The sequence below is a fragment of the Schistocerca gregaria genome, chromosome 2 (genome assembly GCF_023897955.1).
Source record: "Schistocerca gregaria isolate iqSchGreg1 chromosome 2, iqSchGreg1.2, whole genome shotgun sequence".
Lineage (NCBI taxonomy): Eukaryota > Metazoa > Arthropoda > Insecta > Orthoptera > Acrididae > Schistocerca > Schistocerca gregaria.
Genome location: NC_064921.1, coordinates 895,869,156 through 895,881,768, shown reverse-complemented (window position 1 = coordinate 895,881,768; position 12,613 = coordinate 895,869,156).

The following is a 12,613-nucleotide window of genomic DNA, read 5'->3' as shown; positions in this document are numbered from 1 at the left end:
CCAGACCGGGCCCGGAGGCGGCTTAACCAACTCCCCCAGGAGAAGGGGGTTCCCCGGGGCGGGCACGTCGCGTCGCTGTGGCGAGATATGACGCGCGGCCGCCTCATGAATCATGCAGCAGCGCCGCGCTGCGGCCGGCTTAAGATTTAAGCCGTCGGCCTAGCCGGCCGCCCCACGCTGGCCGGCAGGTTGCTCAAACACTTGCTTAGCGCCCGGACGCCTCCATGCGGACGTGACGTCGCTGCACCGGCTGCCATTCTGCGGCCAGCCCACTACCTGCTCCCTCTGACAGACTAGCCAAGCCTGCCGTTTCATCTAACCTCGGTTCTCTTTCTGCCTTTCTCAGCTTTTCTCACTCTAGGTAATTATATTGTACGACAAATAGACCAGATTAGGAAAGATCATCAATTCAAACATTCCCTCCACATCCATGTCAACCATTTACCTCATGGTGTAACCAGTGGCTCCTCAAAATTAACCCCTGCAAAATGGATCACGCGTAATATCCACTCCATCAGTTTTACCTCACTGTTTGGCTGTCCTAGCCAACTAACACAATTCAATAACGCGGAATAAATCTTGATTATCGAGTAACATAGAAAATTTGTATAAAATTAGAATTCAAGGTTGCTTGATGTGAAATAGTATACTTCATGAACAGTTTCGACAGTAACTAGATGTCGTCCTCAGATTCTTAGATCTACAATGTGCGTATACAGCAACTTTAATGTAGTACTCTGCACTTGCCCAGTGCTATTGTTAGTTCGCATTTTATAACTGTTATCATACATTATGTGCCTATGTTTTATCTAAAGATGTGCTCATTTCTCAGCTAGGTTAACATGCTTCGATTTACTGGCTGTAAACTACATAACGTAATAATCACACTTGCTCTAGGTATGAGACTACCAATATCTGCGTGTGACACCTAGATGTAGTAACCATAGGTATCTGTAATCTATTTTATCCTACGGCTGGTTATGTACTTATTTTGTGCTGTGAGGCGTGACAGTGTTTATTCTCCAGTTGGAACTACATTCCTGTGTATAGTTTTGTTACGTAACACCATTTTTGTGTAAGGGGGGTAGGACGTCAAAAGCGTCGCCTTGGAGCAAAAGAGGCACCACAGGACATTTCAATTTCCACTGTCTATACTTTTACAAATAAATTCATAAAACTTTGTCAGCATGACCAGGAAGGATTCAGAATTTACACTCATAGCAGTGGATGTTATAAAACATAATAAGTAATTTTTTGCATGTGAAATTTCATAATTTTTTTCACTTACTAATAGCAGCATTTGTTGCTATGGGTACACATTTCTTCACAAGTAAGAGAGATTCTTCGATGAATTTTGCAGAGCATACAAATCTATTAAACACTGTGGTGAAAATTGAGGTAATTAACTATAAAATTTGTGTTTTTTCTAAACATGAAGTTTAAAATATAACAATTCATTCGTTTTTTCTTAAAGTAAATAAATTCTAGAGTTTCATACACCTGTGAGTATGGTTTGTATGCTGTGTAAAATTCATCGAAGCATCTCTCTAACTTATGAAGAAAAGTGTATCTGGAGCAACAAATGCAGCCATTAGCAAGTGAAAAAATGATGAAATTTCGCACGTAAAAAAATTATTTTGTTATATTTTCGAACTTCCACTGCAATGAGTGTGAATTCTGAATCCTTTCTGGTGATGCCGACAAAGTTTTATGAATTTATTTGTGAAAGTATAGACACTGGAAATTACAATGTCCTGAGATGCCTCTCCTGCTCCAAGTCGGCCCGTTTGACGTCCTACCCCCCTTGCAATCTCTCAGTATCTTGGTCTTCCTGTACGTCTCTGCTCTGCCTCTAACGAAAGCAATGTTGTTTCTTGAGACGTACTATAAAATCTGCAGAACATTTAAGCTTTCTGTGTCCAATTACTCTTGCTTCTTGTATTGTCCTAAATTTCAGGTCCCATTAATGGACACAATATCCTTTATTCCTATGTCGAATTTGGAAAGAAATTGTTGATTTATCTCCAGTTCTTTGATTGCATTGTTTTCTCGAAATGGATGTTCATTACGTCTTTTCTTCTCCACATAATCAAATATTCCTTTGATGCTCGATGGGCTTTCTATAGAGCGACATCTCTTCGGTAACAAGTTGTAGCACCCAACTTTACTTGGGAGTGTATTAACCATCATAAATCCGTTCAAGAGACATTTCCTAGAACATTTTTAAAATTTCTTTGCTGGTGAAGTTTAATAGTCACCACAACAGTTAGCCTCTCTTTGAGAAATGTTATTCCCGCCACTGCCACTAGCACGACCATCTTGAACACTATCAATCGCGTTATCGCCAACACAGTCGTTTCTTCATCCACTACCTTATCCAGTATAATTTCATTTGGGCAGTCAAACTAACGTTCTTGTTTCTAAATAATCATCTCTACTAAAAATAATGCGAAAGTGACACCATCCTGCCATACACCATCTCCTGTTGGATAGCGCGTTCTTGACTTGGATGCCACAATTTTTAAAACGTTACAAAGATTAAAGGTTTTGTTCAATTTTGCTGTATATTTATGACGTACCGACTCACCCGTACTAAACACAACTACATACTAAGGTAACTGCCGGTCTGGTGCATTGACTCCCCTCCTGCAAGAATGTTAGCCATGTTGTGTACGAAGCAAGAGCAACACATGCACACGCCGTCGCAGACGTGGTTAGAAACGTGAGATTGGTCTTTGTATAGAAGTTGAAATATAAGTTTCTGTACGAACCAAGAGACACCGTTTCTAAGTGCCACTGGAGTCAATATGATCCCAATGGGTACCAGGAAGGGTAAATTGTATTTCTAGAGAGCTCTGTGTTGCAATATTTTATGTGACATTTTCTTGAAGGAATTGCTTAATCAATATTAACTCAAGTAACTGAAACGTGATGTATTACAAGTTTTTCACTTGCTTTAAAGAAATGACAAATAAACACACATTACTTAATTGAAAACAGGAAAACTGCTCTTTGATCTTTATCTTAGACATCTTTACATCGAAAACAAAGCAACGCAAGTATGTTATCTTCTGCATTTTCTCGATGATTTCTAGCCGTGTAACGCTCGCATAGGAAGCACCGACAACGATTTCCACCCCAACCACATGTGCTAAGTACGAGGAGAAAGAAAAAGAGGACCTTCACTACCCTGACGCCTGTTTTTCTGAGCTAGATAAATTTCCAATCAAGATTTGAGTCCAGCCAAAGTATGAAAGAACTGAGGACACTGATATCATAAATATTATAAAAATAACCATGGCTCATATCCTTGTCATACATTTCGTGCTATAGGTCCTGTCTAAATTGTTCATTGTGTTACATCTGAATTAGATGCCCTATAATCTGGGATTTGTAGTGAATTCGAGAAGTTGTTCGTGACATCACATAACATGAAAATTACCAATGATATTCTCGAATGCTGGGAGCCGATAATTAAGTGGCATCAATAATTAAATGAAATAAAACGCAAAATGTTATGAGATTATGTGGTTGATGTATGAATGGAACAGATTGTTTAGGTGATTAAAGTATGAAAGAAATGTAGTCACTCTACTCCGTTTAGACAAACGAAAACAAAATTACAAATCTCAGGACCGAATTGACTGGGCGTGGACACGACTCAGATATTAACGGGAAGGATGGGAGAGGCAACCATCTGACCATTCAGGTAGAATGCACCCGTCGATACTCGCGTCCCGCCCTTACCGTGGACAAGGGGCCAGCTGGTGACGATCGGCAGCTTGGCGCGAAAGCGCAAAAGCAGCTCGAGAAGCGCCGGCTGATCAGCGAACTCTTCGGTGCGGACGTATCTCCCACGAAAACAGCCACACTGAACATCACGCTACACTCGCCTGCTACTAGGCAATCATGTACCATCGTCCCTCCGACGCCGCAGCCTCAAGAGACCGAAGCCGTGGCGGCGTATACGGACCCAAATAACCACTACACAGGGCCCTGGCAGGTGAGGGGCCCAAAACGCAAACACCAAAACACGACACAAACACGCGAGCAACCAAACTCGCTAGGCAACCGAAAGGCGCTGTTGCCTACACCGACTAGCACACCTCAGGCTAGCAACACTAACACGAGACAAGACACAAACACGACTACGGCGAACAACAACCAAGCACACAAAGCCGCAGCTGTGCCCACACAACACAAGACTGGTTTTCCCCAAGTCGTTATACAAAACTATGGGAACCTCAGTGCCCTTAATACCACATTCGCGAGGAGGCACCCTAACTGCACACTACACGCAAAGTACTCTGGGGATAGGGCCTCACTGTACGTTGCCACAGACAATGAGTACAAAGATCTTCTGACCTTCCTCAAAGGTCAGAATATCGAACACTATACGTACAGAACGCTGGACGAGAAAACCCAGCAGTACGTGATTAAGGGAGTGGATGCCAGTACCCCTAACCATACAGTACGGGAGGCGCTCTGTTATCTGGGATTCGACTGCAAAAGTGCTTCCCGCATGACAGGGTTCCGAACACACGCACCACTACGTCACTACATGGTTGAGTTGGCCGACACGGCTGATTCCCGCGACATCCTGCAGATAAAAAGCTTTCTGCGGATGGACGTACGTGTAGAACTCTACGAACCACCCATGGCCCCCCAACAATGGAACAATTGCCAGCGATTCGGCCACTCGGCCGTTCGTTGCGGCCTGGCACCTCGTTGCCGCGGATGTGCTGGCAATCACAAATCCAACACATGTACACAGACACAACCACACCAGCGACGCTGTGCGAACTGCAATGGGCCGCACGCGGCCAATTACAGGACGTGCAGCGCATACAAACAAGCGCTGACGCGTAAACTAGAAAAACATAGGGCACTCAACGACATCCCACGTCCAAGGCCGGCGCCGAACCCAGTTAGGAACGGCGTCACGTTTGCCAAGGTTGTTCGCCCTGGCGGGACGGCACAGGCTGCGGAACTTCAGCGCCCTACACCCACACAAGAAACAACCGCTGCCACAACCACACAGCAGCCACAGACAACACCTGTAAACCAGGAAGCACCGGTGCCAACACCTTTGCCTCCAAACAACACGACCCCACTCCCTGAAATCACGTGCTGCGAAGAAACGCACGCCACACAGGGAAACGCACTAACACAAAAACCCCCAGAACCCCAAGCCCAGAGGAAGAACAGACGTACACGAGGGCACAGGGCAGGGAACTCCAAGACGCCACAACAAACCACCCAGCAACAACAGACCAGTAACACACAGGAAAACAGTCAACAAGACATAGAGACTGTAACCCACACTACTTTCCCCCTCACCACAGAAGTAACACAGGCGCCTCAACTTCTGTCACAAAACATAGATACAAACGCCGCCCCTAACAACATACCACTACCCGCACAAGCGGCCGCTAACTCTGCAACAGCATCACAGGCTGCCACATCCAACACCAACACATCACCTGGGGGAATAATGGAAACATTATTTCCTCAACACACGACCACTCATATCCTTGCCAAGGTGCTGACGGTCGTCACTACACTCATTACACAGCTCATGAGTGCCGAAACCGGCCAGTACTGGGCTATCATACACACTGCCATCTCGACACTTTTCACTCCCCTACATGGATAATATTCCACACCCGCCCCGTAACGCAAACCCACGCACACTATCACAGATCCTGTTCTGGAATGCAGACTCGATCTACAACAAAAGGGCAGAATTTGCCGCGTTCTTAGAGCGCAAGGGAATCCTTGTGGCACTATTGAGCGAGACTAAGCTCAAACCGCATAAACAATTAAACTTTTCGTACCGACCGACCGGGCGACGCAGTGGCAGGTGGAACTGCAATCGTCATACACAAAGACATTGAGCACACAAACATAGAGCTCCCTGAACTGGAAAAAATCGAGGCCACGGCCGTCAGGGTCAAGTTCAATGGAGCCTACACTACACTGATATCCGTATACAACACTCCTGAAAACATTTCAACACGCGATATCAGCACGCTACTCAACATATCACCGCGAGTAATAGTCGCTGGAGATCTGAACGCTAAACACCCAGAATGGAACTCACGCATACGAAATCCCAACGGCAAAAAACTGTACGAACATTCACTAGGCAGAAACTACATCACACTAGCGCCGACTGAACCGACGCACATTCCCTATCAGAGGGGACACAGGCCAGATGTGTTAGACATGGCCCTCATCAAGGGCATTACATCGACACTCAACGTTACCGTTGTAAACGATCTGCCCTCGAATCAGCAACCTGTAATACTACACATAGAGGAAACACTGCAGCACATGGAACAACGCAAGATGCTGGACTATAGGCGTGCGAATTGGACCTCGTTGAAGGAAACGCTCGATAGCCACATCCCACCCATACACGAAATTAACGAAACAGCGCAAATTGACGAGGCAGTAGAAACCCTCACTAACGCCGTCCAGGACGCAGTGGCGGACACCATACCGGAACGCACGCCACAACAAAACAGTGCTGCGCTGCCTCAGGAAATCCTGGGCCTCATCTCGATGAGGAATCGCCTGAGGAGACAATGGCAGCGTAACAGGCGACAGTACTTCAAACGGCACATTAACAGGCTACAGGGTATCATACACAACAAAATCCAAACACACAGAACACAACAGTGGGACAACAAACTCGAAGGGCTGCACACCTCACGTCCTGGCGTGTGGCAACTAGCCCGACACTTCACCAGAGAGAAAATGTACACCCCAACGCTACAAGGGCCAGACGGATCTGCATACTCAGCGGAGGAGAAAGCAGAACTGATGGCCCGCACACTCGCAGCGTCATTCACTCCGAACCTGGTACCATCAGATCCAGTGTTCACACTTGCTACTGACCAGGAGGTTACACGCATTTTAGCCCAACCATCGCGCGATGACATTCGACATGCTAGCACAGCCGAAGTCTCCTGGGCTATAATGCATACCGCTGCTACGAAAGCCCCTGGCCATGATGGCATTCAGAACCGTGTTCTCCAGGAGTTCACGGATAAAGCTGTAGAATACCTCACACATATCACGAATGCCATACTAAAACACCAACACTTCCCCGCCTTTTGGAAGACGGCCAAGGTCCTGATGTTCAGGAAGCCGGGGAAAGACCACTCCCTCCCACAAAATTACCGACCCATCAGTCTGCTGAGCGCACTCAGTAAGATCGTTGAGAAGGTAATACTAAAACGACTCACTAGGCACTGCATAACAAACGACACCCTGAGACCGGAGCAATTCGGCTTCAGGAATCACCACTCAACAATACAACAACTCCTCCGTGTCGTTGAATACATCACACATGGATACAACATGAACAAAGCCACTGGCGCGGTGTTCCTGGACATCGAGAAGGCTTTCGATCGTCTGTGGCACAACGGCCTAATACGCAAACTTAGCGACGCAGGGTTCCCAGACGGGCTGGTGCGTCTCATACACTCATACCTCACAGACAGGAGTTTCAACACTGACGTGCAGGGAAAACAATCAACACGACACGGTATAAACGCGGGAGTACCCCAAGGAAGCATCCTAGGGCCCCTACTGTTTAACCTGTACATAAACGATCTCCCAACCACACACAAGACAACGATGGCAATCTACGCGGATGACACAGCCATCCTCGCGCAAGATTGGAAACCATCAAACATTACGTCACGATTACAGACTGCACTCAGAGCGGCTGAGCCTTGGCTGGAGAAATGGCGTGTTAAAGTAAACGTCGACAAGTGCGAAGCCGTTCTGTTCACAAGAAGACCGAAACATCTGCGCAAACATCGGCACTGCAGACCAATAACACTACATGCACGCCCAATACGTTTCTGCGAGAATGTCAAATACCTCGGTGTCTGGCTGGACCGGAAACTACTCTGGGGGGACCACATACAACACATGACCAACAGAGCAAGCGCGAGGCTCAGACAACTCTACCCTATGCTCAACAGGCGTAGTACACTGAACAGACGGGTGTCGAGGTCCCTATACATGACACTTATTCGACCCCTGATGACGTATGCAGCCCCTGTCTGGGGATACGCTGCGCCCACACGTCTGCGCCGTCTGCAGATCATACAAAACAAAGTACTCAAAATCATAAGCAATGCTCCACGATACACACGCATCACGGATCTTCATCGGGAATACCGCCTTGAGACTCTCACGGAGGTAATCCATAAACTCGCCACGAGACTATACAGAAACTCTAGACACTCGCAGAACCCGTTTATTCTGAATCTGGGGAACTACGACCACAACCATAGATGGAAACATAAACGAACCAAAAAAGATACTTGCTAGGACCTAAGATCTATGGCCAAGTGCACGCAAACACAACGGTACAGGTGAGCCCCTGCCTATCAGCCACGACTACTGGATAACCAGCTGTAACACACCTGCCGAAGAACCGGCAACACGCAGGGAAGCCGTACCGTACACAACATGCAGACAAGCTACACTCACCCCTCACACAGTGAGATGATTTTTGGCCAATCACCCACTAATATATAACGAACCTTGATTGTTTCAGGACTGTTTCAGGAATTCAGCAGCAGCAGCATACCAGGACACATCGCCATCGCGTCACGGTATGATGCATGATACCCACACTAACAAACCCAACCTTGCATGAACTGTCGCAGCTAGTAAGCCACTACTGCTCTTACTACCCATCCCACTGTCACAGAGGTTTCTTTCCCTCGGCACGAGCCTTGGCACTTTTTCCCTCTGCTCTTCAAATCGCTACCCTCATTCGCGTTTCACCCACAATCTATCACCTGATGGACCGTGTTAATGCGTAATCTTACCCAGACGCACGGATAACATCACAGCCCAGCATCCTGTGATCCACTAATTAGATAACTAACAAGTTGACGGAGGTGACAGTAGAACTTTTGGTTTGGTCACCACGTTGGTGCGGGCGTGGAGGGGCCCCATCTTCTATTAAAATAGTCTCTTCCTCGCGTCGTAGTGACGGCGATGGTTACTGGTTATTTACGGCGCGTCGCTTGGAGCTGTGTGGTACGAGTCGGCGGAACGTCCAGTAATCCGCGACTGCGCAGTGAGTGCCAGGTAAGATGTCTGCGTTGTCGACAAACCGCGGCGTAGGAAAAGCGGATGTTGGGGATCGATGGAAACCGACCCCCCTCCCCAAAGTTTTCTCACCATCGCGCTGTCTCACCGACTCCCCACTTCATTCCTCATCCACCTGCCAGCCCCACGATTTCTCGGAACTTTCCTCCTCTCGGTCTAAATTTTCAATGCCACTCAATGACTGAGCGCTGGCCACGCCTCCCAGTGCTGACTGGAAATTCCTTATCTTGCGTGGGCTCGTGTGTGACTCGAGAATTGGCGTCTTTCGCACGATTTCATGTTCTTTCGATGTTTTCCTGCATTCCGAAGTTGTTGTCAGAACACCAAACAACACTTCTTTGCAATCCCTATTTACTCGTAAGGCCTTGACAGACTCGTGTTTGGGCTGCGTCTCGGAGTCTGCTGGCGTCCGTCATCTATAAGGAGTGTCTTTACTGTCCAGAAATCATCATTTTACAATGCGAGGCCAGGGCGTCCGCCTAGCTACTCCCTGTGCGGTTGCAGAATGGATCCAGTGTCCACTTTTCCGGCGTTCGCCGCATGGGATTCATGAGCACATAAATATATCTAAAAAACATTGTTGCCCAACAAGTGAGAGGTGCTGATGAGTGGTTTCACCTGATTTCATGTAGTCCATATAACGTGACTGACATACGTGTACTTCTTCATGACAATTATGAGCAACACACTACAGGGACAACGTAAGCTGTCATGTAGTGTTTCCGGTGAGATGTGTTGGGTCACCCACCATACAGCGCGAACTTCCGTCCCTCTAATTTTAATTTCTTTGCTCAGATGAACCTCTGCCTAGGAGGACAGGATTTTTACACAGACAACGAGCTGCACGTCAGCGTAGTGAATTGTCAGAAGCCATGCATTATATGAAGAGGATATAGGAAAGCTGGTACCAAACTACAACAAATGTGTATGTCGAAGCAGAGAAGTGTCTAACGGGGTAGCTAAATGTTGCAAATAAAACGGTTTTGTTTCAATTTCGCGACCGACCCTGAGCTTAAAAAAATAGATCTCGTATATGTAGACGCTGTAGTATTAAAACAGAATACGGAAGGAAACGCGCACATTTGCAAATGGCTCAAATGGCTCTAAGCAATATTTGACTTAACATCTGAGGTCACAAGTCTCATGGACTTAGAACTACTTCAACCTAACCAACCTAAGGACGTCACACACATCCATTATCCATGCCCGAGGGAGGATTTGAACCTGCGACCGTAGCAGCAGCGCGGTACCGGACTGAAGCGCCTAGAACCACTAGGCCACAGCGGCTGGCTGCACATATGCCGTACAGAGTATATGGTTCAAATGGCTCTGAGCACTATGGGACTTAACACCTTAGGTCATCAGTCCCCTAGAACATAGAACTGCTTAAACCTAACTAACCTAAGGACATCACACACATCCATCCCCGAGGCAGGAGTCGAACATGCTACCGTAGCAGTCGCGCGGTTCCGGACTGAGCGCCTAGAACCGCTAGACCACCGCGGCCGCCACAGAGTATATGAAAAATGATATTACAATATGAAAATATTTCCAATAAATTTAAAGTTGTGACTCACTTTGCAAAACACCCAGTCTGTTCAGAAATTATTATTAAATATAAGGCGCTTGAAGAAGACTCCAGTTTTAGATATGTGGGTTCAGATGTACAGAACAATATCAATAAATTTCAGAAGATATGTCGACCTATAAGCAGTACTTTGAAGTACAAGACGAGGAAAGACAAAAAAATTAAAGTTTATAAAACTATGGCTATGCCTTTCTTGCTTTATGGTGTGAATCATGGATTGAGAAGAAAGACAGAAAAAGGCAACAGGCAACAGAAGAAAATGAGATTTTTAAGACCTGTCAAATTTTCCTCAAGGAGGTATCTTATAAGAAATGAGGATATGTAAGCTCAATTAGAAATGTTGTTGTTGATGTTGTGGTCTTCAGTCCTGAGACCGCTTTGATGCAGCTCTCCATGCTACTCTATCATGTGCAAGCCTCTTCATCTCCCAGTTCCCACTGCAACCTACATCCTTCTGAATCTGCTTAGTGTGGTCATCTCTTGGTCTTCCTCTACGATTTTTACCCTCCACGCTGCCCTCCAATACTAAATTGGTGAGCCCTTGATGCCTCAGAACATGTCCTACCAACCGATCCCTTCTTCTGGTCAAGTTGTGCCACAAACTTCTCTTCTCCCCCATCCTATTCAATACTTCCTCATTAGTTATGTGATCTACCCATCTAATCTTCAGCATTCTTCTGTAGCACCACATTTCGAAAGCTTCTATTCTCTTCTTGTCCAATCTATTTATCGTCCATGTTTCTCTTCCATACATGGCTACACTCCATACAAATACTTTAAAAAATGTCTTCCTGACACTTAAATCTATACTCGATGTTAACAAATTTCTCTTCTTCAGAAACGCTTTCCTTCCCATTGACAGTCTACATTTTATATCCTCTATACTTCGACCATCGTCAGTTATTTTGCTCTCCAAATAGCAAAACTCCTTTACTACTTTAAGTGTCTCATTTCCTAATCTAATACCCTCAAAATCACCCGACTTAATTCGACTACATTCAATTACCCTAGTTAGGCTTTTGTTGATGTTCATCTTATATCCTCCTTTCTAGACCCTACCCATTCCGTTCAACTGCTCTTCCAAGTCCCTTGCTGTCTCTGACAGAATTAGAATGTCATCGGCGAACCTCAAAGTTGTTATTTCTTCTCCATGGATTTTAATACCTACTACGAAATTTTCTTTTGTTTACTTCACTGCTTGCTCAATATGTAGATTGAATAATATCGGGGAGAGACTACAACCCTGTCTCACTCCCTTCTCAACCACTGCTTCCCTTTCATGCCCCTCGACTGTTATAACTGCCATCTGGTTTCTGTGCAAATTGTAAATAGCCTTTCGCTCCCTGTATTTTGCCCCTGCTACCTTCAGAATTTGAAAGAGAGTATTCCAGTCAACATGGTCAAAAGCTTTCTCTAAGTCTACAAATGCTAGAAACGTAGGTTTGCCCTTCCTTAATCTAGCTTCTAAGATAAGTCGTAGGGTCAGTATTGCCTCACGTGTTCCAACATTTCTACGGAATCCAAATTGATCTTCCCCGAGGTCGGATTCTACTAGTTTTTCCATTCGTCTGTAACGAACTCGCGTTAGTATTTTGCAGCTGTGACTTATTAAACTGACAGTTCGGTAATTTTCACATCTGTCAACACCTGCCTTCTTTGGGATTGGAATTATTATATTCTTCTTGAAGTCTGAGGGTATTTCGCCTGTCTCATACATCTTTCTCACCAGATGCTAGAGTTTTGTCAGGACTGGCTCTCCCGAGGCCGTCAGTAGCTCCAATGGAATGTTGTCTACTCTGGGGGCCTTGTTTCGACTCAGGTCTTTCAGTGCTCTGTCAAACTTTTCACTCAGTATCATATCTCCCATTTCATCTTCATCTA